At 42.6% G+C, this 22,952-nt stretch overlaps 1 protein-coding gene across 6 annotated transcripts in view; it reads left to right on the top strand.

Annotated features, from left to right (window-relative positions):
- BLNK (B cell linker) overlaps positions 1 to 22,952 on the top strand; it is an 849,614-nt gene that overhangs the window by 359,068 nt on the left and 467,594 nt on the right. The window lies entirely within an intron of this gene.

Genomic DNA, 22,952 nt, shown 5'->3' with positions numbered 1-22,952 from the left:
GGGGAAGGGTGATGTAATATATAGCATTCATGTTCATTCATGTTCACGTGACCTACTAGATATGTTTATGTTCACGAGCTCTCATTGTTTTCACGAGGTTAACTGCATGCGTGCATTTGCTGTTTTGTGCTGTGTAATTGTCTTTTAAATGAGAATTTATTAAAAGTGCATTCACGTGCGTTCAACCTCTTCTCTGGAGTATGAACGGTCTCTCTAAACAGATTCCGTTTGGACTTCAGAGAGGAAGGACGCACTCCTTTTTTTTTTTTATTGGTTTCACAAAGTCGGAGTCTTAACAAAGTTACAAAAGAAAGATAATTCAAGACCCCCCCCCCCACCCGCCTCCCACCTTCCATCTTCATTACAACCCAATGGCACAGATACTTATAAACAAAGATGAGGAAAAAAATAGGATAAAGCTGGAAAAAATGTGACAAGAGAATGTGTCTGAAAAAGAAAGAAAAACAAATATAAGAAGGAAAGAAGAGAGAGAGAGGTAAAAGGAGACAAGGTTTTGTGGATTTCTGGTGGCCATTCTATGTCTCTATATCCACCATCCCTTGTTGATCAATCCATTTGGAGAATGCCCCCCAAACTTCAATACCCATCTTCCTTTTTCTTCGTCCTTTCTTAGCATATACAGATTTTTCAAGATGGTATGTGGCAACTAGTCTAGCCAACCATTGTGCATAGGAGGGGGACTCTGAGTCTAACCATCCAGAAGAAATGCATATCCTCCATACTGCCATTGCAACAAATATCAGCCCTTCTTCTTTTACTCTCAAGGAGTCCGATTGTGTTCCCAAAAGAATAGTGGTAGGGTTCAGAAGAATTGATTGATTTGTTATTTTACTCAGTAAGTTCTGTATTCTGAGTAGGGTGGAACTAATAGCTGGGCATGTTGCAAATATATGTATAGAGTCTGCCCCTATCTCAGAGCAGCGCGAGCATAATGTTCCTCTCCCAGATCCCCATTTCATAATTTTGCTAGGTGTCATACAAAAAAAATATAGTTTTAAAATGTTGTGCTTGTAGTTTGGCCGAGATAAGGATTTGCTGTGATAAACACAGGGAGTTGAAAAATATGCTTTGAGGGGAATCAAGTTTAGTGTGCCATTTGGAAGCAATAGTTTCTAGATCATCAGGGGTTTCCTTGTTTATTAATTGGTATATACTTCCAATGCGAGTAGAGGTGTTATTCCGGAGAGTGTTCATAAGCTCAACCTCGGCAAATCCGTTGGCTCCTCCCACTTTCCTGGCAAGGTAATCGTAAATAGCCATATATTTAAATAGGTCTTGACTTTTTAATTTGAATCTAGTCTGCAAAGTTGAGAAGGTCTCAATTCCCCTAGTTGTTATAAGGTCCCCTAATTTTGTAACCCCTGCTCTATGCCATTCGGATAGATAAGATGAACTAAATATAGCAGGTAGGTTGTTGTTATTAATTATAGGGGAATAATAGTTATGTCTACCCATTCCAAACGTTTTCCGGACATAGCGAAAAACTTTATAAGAATTCATTAGCGTCTTAAATTTAACGCGGTTGTAATATCCATAGGCTGTTTCTCGGACTAGACAGCCCCACTGTTGTTCCCCTAACAAGGACCGGAAGGGTGAGGGCAAAGACGGATCAACTCCACAGGAGGATTCTCTCAACAACACTGAGCTGTATTGAAGGACTGCCGCCCAGTAATATAGGATGATGTTGGGAAAAGCCCATCCCCCTCTGTCTTTCGGTAACGTAAGATGTTTTAATGCACGTCTAGGTTGAGCGTATGACCAAATGAACTGGGTAAAAATTTGTTGAAATTTAAGTAGATCTTTTTTGCTGAACTCAAGAGGGATACAGCGAAAAAAATAAAGTAATTTGGGTAAATAGGTCATTTTAATGACATTGCACCTGCCAACCAGCGTTAGGTGTAGATTATCTATTTGTTTTAGTGCCTTCTTAGTCTGTGCAGTAAGGGGAGCCAAATTAGTTGCAACTATTTCCTCCAGTCTAGGTGTTACTAGAACGCCCAGGTATTTGGCCTTTAGTACCACTCTAGCATCGGCCCAGATGATTTTGTTATTTACTAATATCTGTGTTTTGCTTTTATTTAGGGTGTACCCAGATAATATCCCAAATTTGTGGGCCTCCCTTTCTAAGGCCTGTATAGAATTGGCAGGGTCTGGAGTAGTGATGGCGAGATCGTCAGCATAGGCCAGGATTTTACAGCTGTTTTGAAAATATGTTACTGGAGAAATGTTGTAATTCTTCTCTATTTGTTTAATAAGAGGGTCTAGGTAGAGCGCAAACAGTAACGGGGAGCAGGGGCAGCCCTGCCTAGTACCTCGAGAGATTTTAAAAGGCTGCGTCAGGTGTCCATTTATAACGACGCTAGCGGTTGGATTGTGATAAAGTGCCTGCGCCGCCTGCATGAACCTACCCCCGAATCCCATGCTGTCCATTACTCTCCAAAGAAATTGCCAGGAGACCCGGTCGAAGGCCTTTTCGGCGTCGAGTAGTATTAATGACATCGGATCTCCAGCGACTTGAGCAGCATCAAACAGAGTAATAACTCTCCGGACATGTTCAGTGGTCCCTTTCTTAGGTATAAAACCATGTTGCCATTTTGAAACGAGGGGTTCCACTACTCTAGATATTCTAGAGGCTAATACCTTGGAGAAAATTTTAGAGTCGCAGTTGATGAGGGTTATTGGTCTGTAGGAGCTCATATCTAGTGGAGATTTGTCCTTTTTTGGAAAGATAGATATTCTGGCACTAGACCAAGAGCTTGGAGGTAAAGTGCCGCTGAAGATGGAGGTAATTACTTCTGAGAATATAACCTTGATTTGGCTGGCAAAGATTTTAAAAAACTCGACAGGAATGCCGTCAGGGCCAGAAGCTTTTCCGTCAGGAAGACTTTTGAGGGCATCCAGGATTTCTTCCCATGTGGGGGTGAGGTCTAATAGTTCACTTTCTTCTAAGCTAAGCTTGTTCAATTCGATCTCGCTAAGATAATCAAGAATCTTTCTATCTAGAACTTCGGTCATGCAGCAGTTTTCTTCCTTGTATAGCTTAGCATAAAAATCCTGGAACTCGTGTCGGATGCAGCTAGGATCGGAGACCTCGGTGCCTGAAGACAATCTAATTTTATGTATTTCATTAGAGGTAATTTGTTGTCTCGTCTTAACAGCTAAGTGATGTCCAATACTGTCACTACACTCATATGTCTTCTCTCTTGCTGCTGCCCACTTAGCTGCTATTTTACCCATAAACACCGCCCCTATTTCCGCCCTAGCCAGGATCGCTTCTTGCTGGACTGGCTGGCAATCTAGTCCTGCATGGATTGTTTGAGTTAGTTTCATTTCTATTTTTCTTAATTTTTCCTGAAGATCTTTGACCTGGGCTTTTTCTGATCTATTTTTTTGAGCTGAGAACCTAAGGGTCTCACCTCTAATCCCTGCCTTTAAAGTGTCCCATACTATCATCTGGGAGGCAGAGCCAATATTAATCTCCAGGAACTCTGGGATCCATCTTCGCATATGATTGATGTAGCTTGGATCATATAATAACGCTTTCTCAAAGCTCCATCTAGAAGCCTCTCTGGGTTGCTCAAACTCTCTTATAGTAAGAATGATGGGATTATGATCGGACATAAATCGGGGTGCTATATCTATAGTAAAACTAGAAGCTAATGATGCGGAGACAAAAAAATAATCCAGCCTAACCAATACTTGGTGCGGGGCCGAATAAAAAGTATACCCAGGTAGTGAAGGATTTTTGCTCGCACTCCTGTGGTGTCATTATTTATCTTCAATAAATCTTCAGAAATCAACTCTCCTTGTTCGTGATGAATTTATTTTCATGAAGAAGATACTACATTTCATAATGGTGATTGATTAGTCAAAAGAATACTGTGCCAGACGATATCATATTCCTCACCCAACTGCAACTACTTCAAAGCTATTAAAGATACGGGATCGACCATGACCCGTTATCGCATCTGTGCGGCGATGTCACATACCTTGAAATCCAACTTAACGGCTCCAGCCCTCAAGAGAGAATTGGTCGCGGCTCAGGCATTCTGTATTTGACTGCCACGAGCGATGGCGTGCACGTCGAGTGCAGCCGCTCGTTACCTTCACGTTCCAGAACGTAAAACACGAAGGCCTGTCACTGTTCAGTGCCGCTTTGTCAAAGGGCTTATTAGGGATATCTTAAAAGAGATTTCTAAGGACAGAAAGTTCCAGGGCTGCATTTAAAAGGTGATCCTGCGAATATGACATTTGCAAGCATATACCTGTGCAAGATCCTGCATATAGTACACTTACAGACATGTTATTGTGGATTTAAACAACAATGGGGAAAAAAACCTTGGAGAAGGAAGCAGAGACATTAGGTACTGAGTATTACAATGAGTACGGCATTATGGTTAACAATAATGTAAAAAATACCAGGTTGCGTGTTGGGTTCACTCTGAACCATAGTTTGCGGTGTTGTAAAAAATAAACAATTGAGTTATTTAGACTACATAACAGGATACATGTTGATGTTATATGCACTCTTTTTTTGTTTTTTGTACCATTCAGTAGACAGTAGCGTGATATATACGTAGGAGCTTTTAACAGGTAAAACCTTTTACTAACCCCACATTACAAATGAGCCAGACGTACAAAATATAGACAACCATTAGGAGACAATATCTTTACAGGTGAGAGGTCAATAATATCAAGGTTAATGCACATTATTCAGTGTTAAGAATAGAAAGTTGTGCATTCGTGCCATCAAGTTCGTTGAGGCCATTGTGTACTGTGTCCATAGTATGCATCCATTTGCATTCGTGCACATTAAAAAATGGAACTGGTGTCACCTCCCCTACTACCCAGAGATACCTTTTCCAAAGTGTGTGTGCTTTCGTGATGAAATTACAGGGACATAGGATGAGGTAGATCACATCTGTGGAGTTGCAATTGGGGTGGACTTTTAGATCTATGGGGTGTTGCTTATATCAACATTTCTTTGTTTCAATGGTCAGGTTGCATGCTTTACACTTGAGCATTTAAAGTGTCCCACTATTTCTGGTCGTTTCCAAAGTGTTTGAATAGCAAGCTGAGGGGCGTGTCGAGTTGAGATCGAACCACATGATCTCTGATGCTTCTTGCTTTTTTGAAAGAGTGCAAAGGCCATAGCAGATGGTCACAGTTGGCCCTTCTTCACGACTAGCCATCATGCTCAGTAATTATTTGACAGCTATGGTGGTCAACCGCATTGGATGTACATGACAAATCTCACACAATAGACAAATACCATGGTGTACTGAGTTTCTCTGCAATGTCCTTGAATTATGGGGTCATGCTAGGAGAAACTGTGCTGCCATGTGTGGAGTGCTGGTTGCTGTGTTTATTTTATGTTTTGAGAGGTTGATCTTGGTGCCTTCGTCTGTATTTGAGAAGCCTATCTGCTTCTCATTGTCCACTCCATGCAAAGAGTGGGAACTCCTTTCTCATTAATATATATGAGGCAGGATTCATTTGGTGACTTCTTGCAAATAGCTTTGAGTGCAACCATGGAGGCCTGCGAAGGACATTTTACCTCCATCCTAGCATTCTCATTCACATTATAGAAAGTTTTTTTTTATTAAAGTAGCCCTTGGGGACAAGGGCTACTTTGAAAAATAATAATTATATTCCAGGCGACTGCTGTATTTTGTCTGCAGTGCCAAAACCCAACGCTGACAGGGTGGGAGCTGTCCAATGGTGACAGGTTCCGCTTTACAAATGGATACTATCTCTTGTAGATCCTGTCCCGCCACTATCTGAGCAATGATTTGTATTTGGAATTACGCCAGTACAAACACCCTTTTCTTTGCAATCCTTTATAGGTCACAATGCGCACATCGAGTGAGTTGGAAAGCCGTTTCTGATTATCAATGTCCCCTTAGAATATTGCAACTTGCTTTTTGCTGTTGCAAAGCTCTGATAGTGCTAATTACTGATCGAGCAACCAAAAAACAAAAGGCTTGATACATCAGGCTGCATGTCCATTAGAGTTCAATGATTATTTTGGGCCAATTAACTGCTTTAGGGAAAACTACACCCTTCATAGTTTTTTCTGGCCTGCGCCTGCCAGCCCTAGTTCTATGTCGGTGGACTATCTGCAGAGTGAACAAAATGCAGTGATGAGGTTTGGATAAATATGCACAGGCATTTTCATTTGGATCCCTGTGCTTACTTTACCCTGAAAATATTTTCCATGATAATGAAATTACTTGTCCTACACCATTGAAATAAATGGAGCGGTGGGACAGTGTTCCACAGTTACTGCAGCACTTACACTTCCTTGTCAGTCAACAACTACAATAACTAGTGGGGGAAAAGTCATTTCACTTTTTTGTGAATAGGCACAGTTATATTTATTGAGTGTCCAGCGCATTTATAATACAAATTCCCAAGATGCTCCCTTGGAAATACCCAATTTTTTCCTTCTGAACGTTCCACTGAAGAAGCTGAAAGCCTAGTGATCTGGCCAGGTTGTCTTAGGCGTCTCCTGTAAATTCTGTAAATCACTGTCTGCAATTTATTGATCAGTATGTCGCACTTGCCACAGAAAGTGCTTTCAATTGACGTTGTTGTTGTTTGGATAAAATGTATGTTTTTATTATACAAATTTCTTTTTCGCATATAATGCAAGGAGAAATTGTAGTTCAGTCTTCGATATTCAAAAACTGAAAAGCAGATCCTTTTTATTGGTTGTGAAACTCGATGATGAGATGGAAAGAAGAAGTAGACTTTTTTTTGGCCTAGCATTGGTTTTGTTCTTTTGTGAAAAAAAGTTACTTGTGCGGGTGATAATAGACTGTTTTTCTTGCCCAATTAATTTTGAGTATACTGTCTAGCCCGGAGGTCTGTCAAAAATGGATACATTGATACAAGGAATTCCAGACCAACAGTGGGGCATATTGGCCTTACAGACTGCTGGGACCTCATTGTCTTTCCTGAAGTTATATACATGGAATCCATCAGTTTAGAAAGAAGTAAAAAAGTATCTGAAAAATAGCTATGCATTTTCTTACTACTCTTATTCGTTAAATTGTTTGTAAAAAGAAACATGCACACGCATTTGAGCCAGGTGAAATTGACCTCAGAAAAGAAGGTATAGTTCAGTCTCACTGAACCTGATTCACAATGTTTGAAATTTACTCCAGTCTGATTACGCCCATGTTTGAAATTAATTTACTTTGTAGAATTTGCAGAGAATTCCATGAGTACTCTTAGGAAGTTGCACCCGAAATAGTTCAGGAATTCTTTCAAATTTAAAGTTATCTTGTGAAAAAGCATTTTTGCACGTCATCGGAGTAAATCTACATCTGCACGAGCGTAAATGTGCCACTGATGCCCTTTTGCAACCTTTGTGCTTCATCTTGTTTAGCTGAATATTGCTAGCAACACTCCGTTTTTGGTGTAGCTCACCATTCACAGGGCAAAGTGCTTTACTCAAAGTAGGCTGGAAGAACTGGGCCTTGTTGTAATGATGGTTATGACTTCAGGCCACTTGCATGTGCTTGCGGCAGTTTGCCTCCTATCATTAGCTCTTTGTAACAGTAGACTTTTTTCTCTCTCCTGGAAACTATCTCTGTATTCTCAAGGAGGTCAGCAATGAGAATTCCTTCCACTGGTTCAGTCCTTCCTCTTTCAAGTGCATTGATCTTTCAAGAAGTCGAAGATGATCTGACATACAGAACTTGACCTCCAACTTACATCTAGAAGTTGTTGCAGTTGTGGCAGTTTGCCTAAACCAGCCAGTCAGACTGCTGATCAGTTACACTCGATCATTAGGAGACCACCAACCAAATCCAAGTGGATCTTTCTTTATGTGGTTATTGGGGGATTGTGGCGATTCTATGTTACTGTTGTAACGCAGAGTTCTGGGCAAATTCCGCCATGTGGCGGAATTTTTTCCAGCAAGATTCCAGAAATGCAAACTGCCGAGTGCAGGCGAGATTTGGTGTCCCCTAACAAGATTTTCTTATGTAAGCGGTTGCGAGCGGGTCTGGTTAGAGGGCTGCTTTTCGTGTAGATTTGTTGCCGCTTGATTAGATTTTCTACACGAGCGTCAGCAAAATGATCTTGAATGGCAGCGTGCTCTTGTGTACCGCATGGTGACAGTTGTGTTGATTTTTCAGTGCTGTTGGCACTACCTGTGCTAAACTGTAGCGCGAGCAGTGCAACATGCATATTTTCTGCCTGTTAGCGGATCGCCACAGAATCTTGCTGAGTTTTTATGTAACTCTCAGGAATTCCGCAGTGTGAAACTCCACGACTTCTGCCCGCACAGGATATATATGAGACATCCCATAACTGTCACTGTTGGTGGTGGAATCCTGAAAAGGGGGTCCAGTAACTACAGACCTGCTACCGAACCTGCAGCCCTTCTAACAGGATGATCAAAAAGCAGGTTTCTTCTCTTTAGACATGTATAAGCGGCTGTGCCCTGCCCTGCCTTTCAATGTGACATCCTCTTGCAAGCCACAAGCTGTCTTTCAGAACATGCTTAAGTCACTTTGGTCAATCTCAAATGGATATTATTTGCCTCTTTGTCTTTGTAGCTTTAATGGATTCAGCCCAAACAATTACAACTCAACCAGTATTTGTGGGGAAGGAATGTTTGATGGGCGGCAACATCTGTGACATGCAAGGGGAGTTGGAGTAAGAGAGTAACCGCCAGAAAAGTCCACAAATGGTCTCAATGCCAACCCAAAGCTTAGAACTATAAACATACGAGGACCAATAAGGAGGAACACATTCCCTTCCACACACCTTGCAACAGTTATAACACATGTGTTGAGGTGTCTGTGTTATAACAGAATCCCTCCATTTTAAAACAGGAAGGCCAGAAGGCAGCCTCCCTGCCAGGGGTTTAGGCAAAGAGGCTGGTACCCTTGCAGCATGGTGCTATCACCTACCAAACTGATGATAGCCGAAATGTTTCCCTTACTAAAGGTAGAGTGTGTGTACTGCTTTAGTGTCCAGCATCCCTAAAGGGGCTCATAACATGCTACTACCTGAATAGGAAAGATGCGTGATTAAACAAAAGGATCACAATAGGGACAGTGACCCTTAACTACACATTTACAATTATTACATCCTGTCTGCCTCTGTTATTTGTTCTGCTAAGTACAGAGCGATTTTGAGGATTTATGGGGTCTTCAGCACAGCCAAATTTTGGTCCTCTATTCACACCAAAACACATGCAGCCAATATCATTTGCACTAGGTACAGGGTGAATTTTTACATCTGATTATTACCTGTGCACAAACCATTGGGAACAACATGTAGGATTTTAGTATTATAGTTAGTTGAAATTAAACACGGGCTTCAGAGAGCAAACCTAGCGCACGGTGATTGTACTTCCGAATATTGAGTCAAAGAAAATTGAGATACAGGAATATCATTGGCAAGATACTGAAGACAAAAATAACATTAAACCTTGAATATATATATATATATATATATATATATATATATATATATATATATATATATATATATATATATATATATATATATATATATATATATATTTAGGAATAGAAAATCTATGCATGCCTTTCCATATTTTGGGTTCAATGGTTTGTTCTTGATATTTGTACAACTTGATATTCTAGCTTCAATATGTAGGGGGCATACCTTGTGACGCTTCATACAGAGGATTCAGGCTTTTGGATTGAAGACCATCTCTTAAGTGACAAAGATCATAATATGGGCACATGGTATAGGTAAACTACCTCAGGTTACAGAACTCTTACAGGCTCAGACAGTGATTTTTACCAAAATGTTAACGCCTGAGACCAAAGAGCTTCTGCTTGGGACAGAGATTCATCCCATCTTTATCTGCTAAAAGGGCTTCACTACTCTCAGAAAATCTCACTCAGCAACACCATGGACATGTTTCACCTTGATTACTGAATTCATACTCAGGCCTCGCCAAAGCTTCTCTCTCAAAATTCCAGAGAGCTCAACACTATGCTAGCCTTGCTCTCTCACATGCACCAGCAAATGCATTAAACGACCTCTCGCCTCAACTTCTGTGTACAGCACATGGGCCTGAAGATCAACAAGAAGAAATCATAAGTCATGCCACTTAACATACCAAATCCCTCACCAATCAATTTGTCCATAACTGAATAGTTCATCTACTTAAGCAGTACTATCAGGCATGATGGAGGGGCAAATAGTGATATCAAGAGCAGACTAAACAACGCCAGGAATACCTTCAGGATGCTGAACAATGTGTGGAGGTCATCTCAGTACAGCACTAACACCAAGCTGGAGCTTTACCAGATCTGCCCTCTACCCATACTCTTGTATGGATCAGAATGCTGGCAGATGATTGTCAGCCTTCCACACCAGTAACCAGGGAAGCATCTAGTGCATTTCTTGGCCATGAACCATCTCCACCCAAGAATTGTTCACCAGATGCAAACAAGAGAGCATGGACACTATCATTATAAGAAAAAGATGGAGCTGGATAGGACACACCATCAGAAGAGAACAAGACTACATCACAAGAAAAGCTCTGCACTGGATCCCAGAAGGCAAATGGAAGAGAGGCAGGTGAAAGACGACTTGGAGGTGAACTGTGGAAACAGACAACAAAGACCTTGAACTGCAGGCGAAGCACCATGGAGAAACTTCCCGAAGACAGGAACAGGTCCTTCATTGCTGACCTACATGCCACTTGGTACAATGGGCCATAAGTAAGTAAGTAACACTATGCAGCCCACATGTTGTTTGGTTGAAATCATATGAAGACATCACTGTGTCCCTGAAATCCCTCTACTGACTTGTAGAAAAAACAAGTATAAACTTTTAAGCTCTCTTTCTAGTACAAAAGCTGCTCCATGATCAATCACCAAACCTCATCACAAAACTGTTCATCCCTTATATACTGACTATAAGACTCAAGTCCACCATATGTCTCATGACTACATGGTCTGGTAGATACAAGAAGTTCCATGGTCAAACTCCTAATGTTCTAGGCTACTCCCAGTAAAATTCCCTATTGCTCCAAATGAGACTAGAAGGTACTTTTCCAAGTTCAAAAATCCTCAGCTATTCTCCCTTCCATTCAGATAACCAATCGTCTTCAAGTCAAACCTCCTTAATTGGTGCTCATAGCCCTGGCCATTGAGAAATCTACGACAACCATGCCTTCTGCACACATGGCTTTCAAAACTCTTTTCTTTTAGGACTTTGTCACTTTCAATCTAATATGTAATGGCAGGTGCCCATGAGGCATCCCAAACTTACTGCTTAACTACCTGGTCCTTCATCACCAGGCAAGGATCCCTCCCACTTTTTGCTTATCTTTAAATGTAACTATATCACAAATCACTATTGAGTCACCAATGCATAGTATGTAGTGCTTTAAAAAATAACATACATTGAAACAACAAAAGAGCTATCAATCAGTTTGCACAAATGTTACTAGCTTATGCTCAAGAATATAATACTGTCATTTCGTTTATACATATTACATGTGATCATTCAGCAATCTAGGTTCTAGAGTTCTGATAGGCTCAACCCTCAACACTAAATGTTGGGGTGCAGGGGCTGCCAAGGCTCCCACTTGAGACATCAGAGCTACCCTATATGTTACATACATCTTTCAGCATCCTACAGAAAATCTATTATTTTGATTACAAAGACCTTACAGGCTAAAGTTTTGTAGAGAGAAACTACCCGTCAAGTTATACAGATCTCATTATTTCAGGCAGCAAAGATATTCCATAGGTTACACATCTTACAGGCTCAGGCAACAGTCCCTCATATTACAGAGCTATGACAAGTTCAGTCCTGAGAGCAGTCCTTTGGGTTCCAGCAATTGCACAGCTTCTGACAACTGACGGCAGAGCTACTCCACACGTTAGACAGATCAGTCATGCTTCAGACACCAGACTTACCCTTCAGGTTACAGAGACCTTACAACCTAAGGCAGCATGCAGAAGAATGAGCCATCAGATTGCACAGATGATTACACAGGTTTAGGCTTTCAGCAGCTAAACTATCACTTATGTTATCCCAATTGCACATTCACAGGCCTGTGACAGAAGAGCTTATACTTGGATGATAGAGATCGTACATCCTCAGTTATCTCCCAGTAAAGCTACACTTTGAGTTATATAGATTATGTAAATTCAGTCCTCTGACATTAGAGCAATCCTTCAGGTTCTACAGTTCTTGCAGAATCCTGAATTTGTCAGAAAAGATAAGCCACAGATTACACAGATCTTATGGAACCAGGCCTAAAACAGCTGAGCTATCCTTCTGGTTATAGAAGTCATTAGCTGCTGTGAGAGCAAAGTTATCCTTCAGGAAACATAGCTTGTACTGGTTGAGGCGTAGGACTACAGACCTATTTTTCATGTTACAGAGATATTATAGTCTCAACTCTATAAAAAACAAAGCTATTCTCTTGTGACACATGTATTATAGGTTGTAATTCTGTCAGCAGTGCAATTTTTGCTTAGAGGCATCATGATTGCTTGGACTACAGAGAGTAGAGCTATCTCTCAAGCTGCAAAACTGCTGCAGGGTGAGGTCCCTGAGCGTATGGGTTACACCGATCTTACAGGTTGATGGTATGTTAGCCGGTGCTTTCTTTGACCTACTTGCTGCCGGTGGGGGCCACAGGTGCCTATTTTTCAGGACCGGCACTCCATTTTCACATCAGATAATTATCGAGAGCAAGAGAGAGAGAAAAACACACAAACAGTTAAGAAAGAGGAAGAGTAAGACTGAACAAGCATTGGTAAATGCATTCAATTTTGCCAATGCGATTAATGATAAGCTGTTTTTTGTTGTAGGTTGCAGCTTGGTGAGCAGTTGTACAGTATAAGTTACTGAAAATCCATTAAAGTGTTATGAATTGTTTATTGAGAAAGTTAATTTATTGTGCTGGACACAATGAGGTCGATTCCGATTCGGGAAAAACTACTCCGAAAAGCCGTACGGAGCGTTTTCCCCGTACGAATCGTACCCTGCAACGTCCGAGAGTCTGTACGAATCAAATCCCCGTACGAATCTCCCTCGGAACCCACTGTACGCCACATCCGTACATTTCGTGGCTGGTTTTTCCGACCCAGCAAGTACGAATCGTGTCGGGTACGCACCGTACAGCGCTTTTTTTACGGGAGCCGAAAACGTCCGGAGAAGCAGAGTTTGCCTCGAAACAGGTACGGAACGCCCCCCCCTCCCGGGTACGGTACCGTACCCCGGAATCGCAGGGTGTACGCACCGTACCCCATGTTCGCTGGGTGTACGGTGCGTACACCCTGCGGGCACCGTACCCCTGCGATCATGGGGTGTACGCACTGTACGGTGTGATGTGAATGTGTGCTTTTCCGTACGAATCGCCCTTACCTGACGTGGACCGTACGAATCGCGTCCTCATACCCCCGGTCCGGATCGTACTCGTCTGTTCATACGGCATGTTCACGATTCGTACGGAGAGGGTTCCGGAAAAGAATCGTACGGACAATTTTTTTTCCCGAATCGGAATCGACCCCAATGTGTCTGGAATGGCCAACATTTTGGCAGGGGTAGCTGCCATTGAGCTATAAGTGTAAAAAAATGTATGCTATCATTATGCCAGAAATGTACACAACAATTCCAACCCTAACTGTCCATAAATAGGCCAAGGATGTCCACAGTATGTCACACATTGTATTATTAAGCCATGGGTGGGTCTCTTAATGCCAAGAATGCACAATAAAAAGGCAAGCATGGCTATTGTTATGCCAAAGATGCACAGCTTATGGCAGAAAGGATTACAACTAGGCCTAGAATGCTCTCTGTATGCCAAGGATGGCATCAAGCATTCCAGGGTTAGTTAAAGAATACCTAAATGATGCCTGGAATGACCACAAGTATGCCAGCGTCACATAATGCCATGGGGTCACCATTATCCTATACATTGGGAAAGCCATACAAGCGGGTAAGAAGGAGGAGGAGAAAGACATCAAACTGTCCCCAAAGGAGAAAGCAGGAATCTGCAAAAGTGAGATAAGGAGGAAGGGGGGTGTGAGTGAATTAAAAAGGCCTGAAGTGGATTCAGGACTACACAGCCTTGGTATTCAGCAAACTTGACATGTGAAAGGGTAAGCCCCAGGCTTCTGAGCAGCTCTTTGGACAGCAGCACTCATTATTATACACATTAAGCACTTCTCTTGAAATACACACAGATGCAAACCTATTAGGAAAGTCTTTTCAATATGCATGCACCAGAGACTGTGTAATCCCAGCCTCTGAGTCGCAGCTTCTCAAAATGTTGAGAGCCACAGCTACCTCCTAAATAATCCCTCACAAGAGTCTCTGACTAATGATATAGGAATGTGCTCACACAAATTTGACTCCTGACATCTGAAGCATGTGCAGCTTATAAAAAAAAATAGTTAAATCATCAAGTCACTGAAAGCATCTTTAAAGTATTGGAGCAACCATGCTGTGCATTTAAGCATGCCTTTCTTTAATCCACTTTGTGGAAAACCTTGCAGACCCCCATGTGGCATGTTTCCATGTTTCGTGCTCCTTTGTTATTAGCCTGGGTAAATGTAAAGCCACAGTTCAACCTGAGCAACTAGTACATCACATTAAAGGATCACAGGGTCGAGCAGCCAAGGAGAGCAAATCCAGCCACTTCCCCACGCAGCAGATGAGTTTAATAAATGTGCACTCTCGCCAGAGCCAGATAAACATGTCAAGGAGGGAGATAGGAGAAGAAGTGATGTCTGCTCCTCCTTAGAGCACCTGCATTGAGGAAATGTCTAAAAACAAGCATCAACAATAACAGCTCCAGCCTCAGCCCCATGTGTCCCCTGTAAACTCCTTAATCCCCACATAAACTAACTAAATGCATGCTCGATGACAGCACAGTATGGCTTCAGCTCCCTAAGCCAAGAGTGTCAGGAGCTGGGGGATCATTATATTTGCTTCTGTTGTCCGTAGCTTGGCGGGGTCACGAACCATTCTTCTAAGGTACTTTTTATTTACTGATCGATGGAGGTACGCGCAGGCACTGTAGAGTGCGGAATAATATTCATGTGCCTTACGCCAGCAGAGCAATGAAAAAAAGTATTAGGGAATAAATGTTTTAAAAAAAGAATGCTGACCTCTGTCAGCATCAAGAGCACAACATAAAAAGTTTTTTTTTAAATACCCGCCGTATGTGAATTTGCTGAAAGAAAAACAGAGGGCTCAACAAACTGGAAGTGCCGTGCAGCCGAGGTGCACACTGGAGAGCAAGAACACTAGATTGCTGACCTTTGTCAGCATCAAGAGAGCAGCTTCACAAAGAAGATCACTGAATGAAAATAAGTACTTGGGACACTGATAAGAGCAGACACATGCAGAACAACAGGAAATAATGTGTAACGGCCAATAGAAATGGAGGGAAAGTAAGTGGCAAGCACATGAACCAATACAAAGTAAGGGCATGTTGTAAGCCCCTTTTAAGATTTGTATATACATAATAGATTTAACATGCACACCACAAACGCTGTGCAGGCAAAACCTAAAAACCATCACAAAGGGAGCAACAGGAACCAGCAATAGTGAGATAAAGGAGCAGGGAGTGCCTGGTAATGGATTAAAGAAGCCATGAGGTGGTTTAAGACTATCAGTCTCAGTATTCTGTGCGCCGATGTTTAATAGCTTCTGAGTAGAGCTTCGGGCACCGCACTCTTTCATTTACAGATTAAGAACTGCTGATAGCAATTTATAGAGCATGTGATTGCTTACAGGATATTCTGGCATTGGTGGTTGGAACAACAAACCTATCCCTAATGATACATATGTTAAAGGAATGTGTCTTAGAGAGAACAACTAGGATACACATATTTAATTTATCTGACATCTGCCAGTGACGCTCTTCTGAGGACATTCAAATTGTACGGGCATATGCCTTCAATTACCATTTGTGAAGTTACATGGCTATTACAAGCCTAGAGTTAGCATAAACGTGAGATCCTTCGTATTGCTAAGTTAGGAAATAATATCAACTCCTGTGAAACATATGTACTATGTGACTATCTTGTACAGTACAATTCTGGGTGGCAAGCTATAAAAAGCTGTTGGTAAATGGAGGTGTGCAGTTCCTCAGGACCCATAGGATGGAGGTATCTGGGTGTTCCAGTTCAGGGAGAGAGCTCCAATAGGAGCAAGTGCCCTTACATATCCCATTATTGGGCTGCAATACCAGACAGGCACCCACGAGGTGGCTCTTTCCCAAAGAGCTTTTTATAGCCGTATGATGAAGTGGGGGTTGTGGGTTTTTGTAGTGTGGGTAAGGTGGTGTCACAAAAGTGAGTTACAATAGTCCTAGTGATGTTCAGTATCAGATTTCTTTATTGATTGAGCTCGCTAACCTAAATAAAAGAAGTGGGGCTCATCTAGTGTGCAATGATCCTAATAAGCAAGGAAAGTTTTTTTTTTTTTATTAAAAATTAGGTCAACATGTTTTTCGTCTTTGTCTGTCCAAATGGATGAAATGGCAATTCTTCAGGACTTAACAGAAACAAACTACACTATATCATGACTAGGTTCAATAAAAGTGCATTGTGATAAAGTGATCAGCCATACATTAGGTCAATTAGTAAATTTTACCTTGGTCTGGATCACAACCCTAAGACGGATAAAAAAAATGAGCCCTTGAGGTGAAGGCAGAGAGAAACGCCTATTAGCGTCCACTGTGAGACCTACCCCAGCCCAACAAGGAGCAAGCCCAATGAAGAAGTGTGACACCCTTAGGGATGTGTGAGGGCACTTGCTCCTAATGGAGCTCCCCACCTGAACTGGAACACTGAGATACCTCCTTTCTCTGGATCCTGAGGAACTGTAACCCTCCCTCCCCCGTTTACCGATAGATTATTGATATAAGGAGCAAGTATGCTAGACCTAAATAAGCTCCTGGTTCATCTTTTTGGAGAAGCTATAACAAGCTCCACAAAGCAACATCCCACTTGCAAAATCTACCACATAGACAAATGAGTCTCCAGGACAAATCAAGTATTTTTTCCTGTGTGAGCACAGCTGGAATTAAGAAATCTCAGCCCTAGGAGTATAACAGACAGTTCTTTTTCTAAAGGGGATTCCCAACGGGGAAAGTCCACTTTTGTAGTGGACATTTAACACTGTGCGCATTGAGGTTTCCATGGTGAAAGCTTTGCTAACAGACACATGACATGCAGAGCATAGAGAGCTGACCTGCCAGCAATGAACTTGCACAGAAAAAAGTTTGAAGGAGTACTGCCTTTTAGGGAATTTGAATCATAAATGCAAAACTGACGTTTTTTTGTTTCACTCATGGATACCCTTTGAAAAGATTTACTTCTCTCTTTTCAAAGAAAAGAGTGACAGGAGTCCGTAAACTAGGTTACATTTTTGTGGTGAATAGGAGAGGGAGTAAAAGAGAAATTGCATCATCGCCTCATCTTACACGGTGACCTGAATCTGATGTTCACAGAAAAACAGCACGTACCAAAGCCAGCTAATCATGTAACTTTCAAAGCAGAAAACATGACTTTATTAGACGAGCTATTGGCATCATTTTGCTGAAGATGGTGTTGTGCAAATCATAATAAAACCAACAATAAAATGTGCAGTGTTATAAGATAGGATGGGGTGAGATGGATTTAGTGTGATGGGATGGAATAGGTTGGGTTATCATTGAACTTATAATGTACATGCACTCATGAAAATTAGAGTTCAGCAATTATAATGTATTCTACTACTTTAGCTGGGTTGAAATCAACAAAGAACGACAATCTAAATATACTCCCTTCCAGTTTTAGTTAGCTCTCTTTAGTTAAATCTATCGTGAAGAACATTGATGCTTTTCTCAACAACACAGTTCCTGGAAACACTCAAATCAACAAGATGGGAAAAATATTGGGACGTATTGGCAAAGGTCAATGCGTGTAGTCTGGTACTGTCATGCTGACTGGGCAAGTGCACCCACTTGCCAGACCCTAAACCTTCCCTTTTCTTCATATTAGTCACCCTTATGGTAGGCCCAAAGCAGGGTGTATTGTAGGTATAAGGTAGGACGAATATGACATGTTATTTTGCATGCCATTACTTTGCATGCCATTACTACGCGGTTATTACTTAGCAATAACCACTACTACGCACTTTTTTACTTCGCATACCATTACTTTGAAAGTGTTAATGTATGCTAAGTAAAAACTTGCCTACTAATAAAAATAGAAAATAGAATGCGGAATAACATGTCATAGAAAATACTCTACCCTACACATCTAAAACACTAAAACACTACTCTACCCTACACTACTGAAACACCACTACACTACCCTAAACCCTAAATCACTACCCCCTACACTAACATACACATTCCCCTGCTCCGCCTCCTACACTCATTCACTACCCATCACAACCCCCGACACTACACTAAACACTAAAACAGTAAACTACACTACACTAACACTACAACACTACCCTAAACCCTAAAACACTAACCCCAGCACGACGCTGCCCTTAGCCCCAGTCCTGTCCCTACCCCCAAACACTACCATGCACAAACCCCTACACTACCCTAAACCCTACACTACAGTAACCCCACAACATTACCCTAAACCCTAAAACCCTACACTAACCCCACAACACAACACTACCCTTATCCCTAAAACCCTACACAACACTAACCCCACAACACTACCCTAAACCCTAAAACCCTACACTACACTAACCCCCGACACTACCCTAAACCCTAAAACACTACCCCCAGCACGACCCTGCCCCTACCCCCAGTCCTGTCTCTACTCTCAAACACTACCCTTCACGACCCCCTACACTACACTACTCTGCACAACCTCGACACTACCCTAAACCCTAAAACACTACCCTACACTACACTAACTCCACAACACTACCCTAACCCTAAAATACTACCCCCAGCACGACCCTGCCCCTACCCCCAGTCCTGTCCCTACACTGAAACACTACCCTGCACGACATCCCGACACTACCCTAAACCCTAAAAAACTTCCCTACACTACACTAACCCCACAACACTACCCTAAACCCTAAAACACTACCCCCAGCACGACCCTGCCCCTACACCAGTCCGTTCCCTACTCCCAAACACTACCCTTCACGACCCCCTTCACTACCCTACACCCAAATACACTACTTTACACTACACCTACACAACTGTCCCTACTCCCAAACACTACCCTACACAAGTACACAACCCTACACAGCTCCACTTACCTCTTTCCACGCGTGGTTCCAATCTTCTTCCCCTTCCTGCTTGCTCTGGCTTCCTCCTCAGCAGCAGCAGCAGACCCTGTGAGTTCCAAAAGCGGCGCCCGCCCCCTACGCATGCGTTCTTAGTACGCATGCGATGTAACAGCACGCTTACTAAAGGTGACGCGTTGTTACATCGCTTGCATACTAAGGCATGCGTAGTAATGGTACGCGTAGAAATGTCCGCACACTAATGGATGTTTCCCGGTAGGACAAGCCCTGATGTGTGTGGCATGTCCTAATAGTGAATTACAACCCTTTTCGTTTTTCACTATTGCAAGGCTACCTGTTCTCCATAGGCCGGAATGGGCTGTTAGAGTTATTACAGTTTATAATCCTAAGTGTCTCAGAGAACATGGTAGAAATTCGAGTTTAGTATGCCTGAACTCAGAATAATAAAATACATCTTTTAGTGAAGTTGGTTTTAATATTCTGTGTTTGCAAATACCACTTTTAGAAAGTAGGTATTTGCTTGTCTAACCATTCAAACCTGCCTCTGCTAGTTTGTGTATTCCTATGTCTGGTTTTGTGAGTGACAGGGCTGGGGAATTCCCGGCGACAGGCTGAGTCACCCGGTGGTGAATAGAGAGATCTGCATCTAGATGGGAGGGAGGAGTTGCACCTGAACCTTGAATAGGGCTGTGCCTGCCTTCCACAATGCTGGTTCTGCCCCCTGGGGAGCGGCTGATGTCTCTGCCCTGCACACTGAAAGAAGAGAAGGAGTCCTGTAAACAAAGTGCTCCAGGACTGTACTTGCCTTCCACAATGCTGGCTCCACCTCCTGTGGGGCGTCTGATGTGCTTGCCCTGCACTGTGAAAGGAAAGGAGAAGTCGGGTAAACAGAGTGCTTCAGAACTGGTTTGGACTGGGCAAAGGCCCCTCTCCCCTCAGATAACAAAGGATTTTGGGGTACAAATATTGGAACCCTGATCACGTGAAATTAGATCACTTTGGGACTACAAGAAAAAACCTTTACTGAGGAGCGGAACCTGAAGAAACTGAGGAGAGACTATTCCCAAGCTGAAGTGCTGCTTGGGGGATTGACCTGCAGTGGTTGCCTTCCTGCCAAAGGAAGGAGAAAGGAACTTTGTGTACTTTGCTTTCAACTTGTGAAGGATCTCCAAGGGCTTGAAAAAGAGCTTGCCTCCTGCTGAAGTCTCAGGGACAACAGACTTCACCCCCCAGCTCCCCACGGTGAGTTATTTGGAAGTGCCTGCTACTGTTTTGGGCCTTCTGAGGGACTGCGTGTCACAACGAGAAGAAGTGTGTTGCCGTCGCTGTGCCTGCCGTCGCAACTCCGAAGGAGGGTGTCGCCGCTGGAACTGTCGCACTGCACCGCATCAGAGAGAAGCGTGCCGCAATGAAGAGGAAGCATGTTGCCGTCGCTGCTGCTGCCGTAGCATCTCCGAAGGAGGGTGTCGCTGCTGTAGTTGTTGCACTGCACCACATCAGGAGAAGAATCTCGCAACAAGGTTGGAGCGTGTCGCCGTCGCTGCACCTGCCGTCGCAACTCCGAAGGAGGGTGTCGCCGCTGGAACTGTCGCATTGCACCGCATCGACCAAGAGCACCTCGCATCCCTGAGAAGCGTGCCGCCGTCGGAGCTGCTGCCATCACATCTTTGATGTCGCCGCTGTAGGTGGCGCATCGAGCGGAAGCTTCACGCATCGTGGGAGATGAGCGTCACCCCTGGAGCTGTTGTCGTCGCATCGTGAGGGTGTCGCCACTGCAGTCCACGCATCGAACCGAGAACTTCTCGCATCCCCGAGAAGCGTGCCGCATCTGGAAGATCTTCACGTCTTTATTTCTTTGTATCTGAACTTTGCCGCATTTCCCATCGCTGTGACATTGCTTGTCGTGGAAGCGCAACGCAACTTAAGGTACATTGATGCAGAGTGTTGCATCTAAGAACCGAACTGAACTAAGCTTAAATCTACCATCTTAAAGTAATCAAAGTGTGTATTTTTGTCGTTTATGGTCTTGTGGTAACTCTATATAAAGTATATTTATTTTTTATATAAAACCTGTGCGGTGTCTATTTGTAGTGTTGTCACTGGGTTACTGTACGTGGTCACAACTGCTTAACTTACAACGCCTCTGAAGTAAAGCCCTTCTGCTCGTGCCAAGCTACCAAGGGGGTGAGCAGGGGTTATTTTACGAGTGTAATCCCCCTATCCTGACTAGAGGAGAGGGTACCTATTTGTCAAAAGTACCTACCTGTGCCAACTAGAGACCCCCAAATCTAACATTAACCTTCTCCCTCCGTTATTTACCATGGGAGGGTATTACATTACCAGTGGCTGGCCATGTGTGGTGCTGGACTTACTCCAAGTCTGAGCTGCAGTACATTTACCATTGTTGTAGTAGATTGTGAATAGGAATGGTCTTATTTTTTTGCTGTTGTGTGCATATCCTTCCTTAAACCCTTCTGTAGCCCTTCCGAAACCCCACCTATTTAATTCATAAATATTCCCCATTTTCCTAATACTCCCACGTCTCTCCCACATTTACTACAAAAACATATTCATACACATGCAGAGATCTCCATAGTCAGGGAGGTAATCTCTGCATATAAAAGAAAGGTAAAGCGGAGGAGGCGACCACTGCATGCAGTTTGATGAATAGCAATGTGTAGTACTATTATAGTAATGCTGCTACAGAATGCAGTTCTTGAGTAGGCCTGTGATATTTTATTGACAGTGTTTCAAAAAATTAGATCTTATCATTGCTCAGTTTATCTGCCTAATGTATGGCTAACAGAAAATGCATGCCTTCATTATTACAATTGGGTTTACTTGAGAATTGGCAAAGGCTGGCTCGCCATGCAGCAGATAAACACATATTCTGGAGTTCAGGGCATTATGTGTTTACAAAAATGTGGTCATGCTGCTAGAGTCAGGACACAAACCTGCGGGATTGTTTTCAAGTCTCTCTGCCTTTTACGTAAGTGTATTTATGGCAGTGCTTAAACATAAATGTTGGCAAAGATTCTTCACCATTAACTGTCCAGTTTGACTTCATCTGCCAACCATCATCTTCTCATACAATCCCTTTTCGAAGACCACCATGGGCGCTCATTGGGCCTGATTCACAAAAGTAAACTTATACCAAAAGTCTAAGTTTAGACCTGACGTCTAAGTTTAGAGCTCAATTCTAACTTTACTACTACTAAAGTTAGACTTTAGGTCTAAACTTAGACCAAAAGTCTAACTTTAGTAGTGGTAAAAGTTAGAATGTAGGTCTAAACTTAAATTTCAGGTCTAAACTTAGACTTTTGGTTTAAGTTTACTTTTGAGAATCAGACCCATTGACTTTTATCTTTAGAGTGCTGACTTTAATAATGCTCAGTGAAACTCTAATTTCAGAGCCCAGCTTATGTTTCAGGCATAAGCTTTTATCGTTTCTCTTTCAGGGCCTTATGCATGAAAGAGTCTTCCGCATCCTGTGTCTTTAGGGGAAATGGGTTAGTGCATATGGCCCTTAGCCCTAAGCACTTCTTTGGAGACCAGCACCCTGAGACAACCACTTGGTCGTAGGAGTATGCTACTTAAATGGTCTATTCATTCATGATAGCTGAGAGAATTCTAATATAGCAAATTTCGTAATGCTATCCGACATAGCGGCGAGAGAGATCTGGGTACAGGGT

The sequence above is a fragment of the Lissotriton helveticus genome, chromosome 5_1 (assembly GCF_964261635.1).
Source record: "Lissotriton helveticus chromosome 5_1, aLisHel1.1, whole genome shotgun sequence".
In the NCBI taxonomy this organism is placed as follows: Eukaryota; Metazoa; Chordata; class Amphibia; order Caudata; family Salamandridae; genus Lissotriton; species Lissotriton helveticus.
The sequence above is the reverse complement of the archived record's forward strand: the minus strand, read 5'-3'. Positions and strand labels throughout refer to the sequence as shown.